Raw genomic sequence first — 2,752 nt, 5'->3', positions numbered from 1 at the left:
TTCTTTGTTGGTTACTGGGGTGTAGGGGGTGAGGTGAGGAGAGGGCAGGGAAGGTGGAGTGCAAGGTAGGAAATAGACACAAGATAGTTTGGGTGCTGGGGTCAGGGCAATACACTAGAAGGAGGAAGGGAATGGAAGAACAAGGTATATGGGAGAACATTTAGGCAGTGCTGCATGGGCTAACTGGGACAGAGGTAAATAGTGATGTATGCTCAACCTTGGAACAACAGGGCTCTGGGATACAGGGATTGAGATATGGTTTGAATGGGTAAAAGAGGAGAAATAATGTTAAGATGTTTGGCTGTTTTTTGAATCTTGGTTTCCCTTGCGTACTACTGTAAAACAGAAAGTTGAAGGGGAGAGAAAGTAATAATCAGAAACATCACCCTAGAAAGCTTGTAAGTCTGTCTTCAGCCTATAACTGATTGGAATACGTAAAATCGGGCTAGAACTTGCCCAGGGTAGAAGGCTTCCTGCAGAGCCTTTGCATTGTATAAGACTATAGGTGGAATCCAGATCCCCACTCAGAATTTTCTAAGGTGGGAAATTGCCACTTGAAAGGACAAGCAAACCAGACCAGCCTGGAGCTGCTAGAAGAACAGAAGATATTTCTTGAAACAAAGGCAATAACAATAACAACAGTCCAATTGACTACTACAAGAACAAGCAAGTTGTTCTCTGAGGAGCCATCAAGACAAGCAGTCAGGTCCCCTCAGGGCAAACCCCTTCCCAAGACTGAGATCCAAGAGCAGGCATGTGGTCTACCTGCTGACTTCCAGTTAACAGTCCAGTGCTTATTCTACAGCATCAGCAGGGCTCCTTATATTCCCATACCACACACATTTTTTAAAATACCTGTTCAATTATCTCTCTTCCTCAATAGAGTATAAGTGCCACTCTGTGAAGATGCAATCCAGTTTTTTCCTTGTTCCTTGCTCTACCTCCACCACATAACACAGTGCTTGGCTCTTGACCTCTAATTCCTTTTAAAAATATTGACTGAATGAATAGATTCATAAAGGGGTTTTAGAACATTTAAAAAAAAAAAAAAAAAAGCCAATATTGAGAACAGGAAAAAAAAAATTGTTCGATTCAGAAAACATAGATGTTTAGCAGGGCACTGCTGGCATGTCAAAAATCAGATAGGGTTTTCCTAGTCTGGATAGCTCTGTAAAGAAATAACTGACAGTTTTCTTAAGACTTTTTAAAGACACTACCAGATCTGTTCTGGTAGTGTAGTGGCTACGAATCAGGCTGCAAACCTCAAAGTCAGCAGCTCGAAACTACCAGCTGTTCCGCAGGAGAAAGATGAGGCTTTCTGCTCCCATAAAGATTTACAGCCTCAGAAACCCTGTACAGGGTTGCTATGAGTCGGAAACAACTCCATGGCACATAACAACAACAAACAGATCTGTTCAGGAGGTCAGTGGCTCCATATGAAAAGCCCTGAACTTCGAACCACAAGATCTGTGGTTCAAGCTCTGTCAGCCACTCTGTAGGAGAAAGATGAGGCTTTCTGCCACCAAGAAGATTTAAAGTTTCAGGCACCTATACAGCATCAGTATGAGTCAGAACAGACTCGACGGCACTGAACAGCAGCAAACAACAATCACATTTGTTCAGTATATTTGAATCAATCCCATCAGCATTACTTTTAAATCATGTTTAGAGTAGGTTTCCATCTAACTATTTCACTCAGTTATGAATATTCATCATTATGTTTGCCTCCTTTACATCCAAGATTTCCTATTTGTGTGTCTTGATACAAAATGTAACCCTGGCTCCAAATACAGATTGAGAGGGTCCACCTACTCCTTGTTCGCAACACTTGACAGCTAGAATATATTCGTGTACCTTGGGGTCCTGAAGCTGGCCTGAGTAAAGCAAAGAAATTGCTAAGTACCATTTAGTGGGTTCCTATTCATAGAGATTCCTGTATAGGGTTTCCAAGTAGTGACTGATTAATATGAAACATTGAACATGTCGTTAGCCGTCCAGCGCTTGTCCTACAGTGCCACACCAGGACTCCAAAACAAAGTTGGTATTGGTATTAAGTGCTGTCAAGTCGATTCATGTGACCCTGTACAGCATTTCCAAGAAGTAGCTTGTGGGTTTGAGCTGCTGACCTCCTATGGCACCACACCAGGACTCTAAAGCATATAGTAGTGGAGGACAAAAGTTGTATTCACAGTAACCAGTCCAAGCAGTACAGTGTCTACCAGTGGTGCCCAATTGTCATAGCTTTGATTGCTGCCAAATACTTCTTTTTAGTTAGATTTTCTCTATTTAAAACTTAATCTGAAAAAGAAGATTAAATTTTCTTACACAAACACCATTCCACATAAATACTATTACCGCTCCTTTTTCTTGCAATGTCATGGACTATAGATGTTTTGAGATATGGGTTAATAGAGTTTCTTTGTGCCTGCCTATTAAAACTGCATATGGAAACTGTGAGCGAGAAAGAGGTCAGGTGTCTAGGTTATTTGTTTGTTTGTTTGTTTTTGTAGTTGTAGTTAGGTGTTGCTGAGTCAGTTTCAACTCACAGTTATCCAATGTACAACAAAACCAAACACTAGCCAGTCCTGAACCATTGTCACAATTGTTGTTATGCTTGAACCCATTGTTGTTGCCACTGTGTCAACCCACCTTGTTGTGGCTTCTCCTCTATTTTGTTTTCCTTCTCGTTACTAATCATAATATCCTTCTCCAGGAACTGACACTTCCTGACAACATGTACAAAGTATGAGAG

The sequence above is a fragment of the Chrysochloris asiatica genome, unplaced genomic scaffold (assembly GCF_000296735.1).
Source record: "Chrysochloris asiatica unplaced genomic scaffold, ChrAsi1.0 scaffold00235, whole genome shotgun sequence".
Taxonomy (NCBI): domain Eukaryota; kingdom Metazoa; phylum Chordata; class Mammalia; order Afrosoricida; family Chrysochloridae; genus Chrysochloris; species Chrysochloris asiatica.
The sequence above is the reverse complement of the archived record's forward strand: the minus strand, read 5'-3'. Positions refer to the sequence as shown.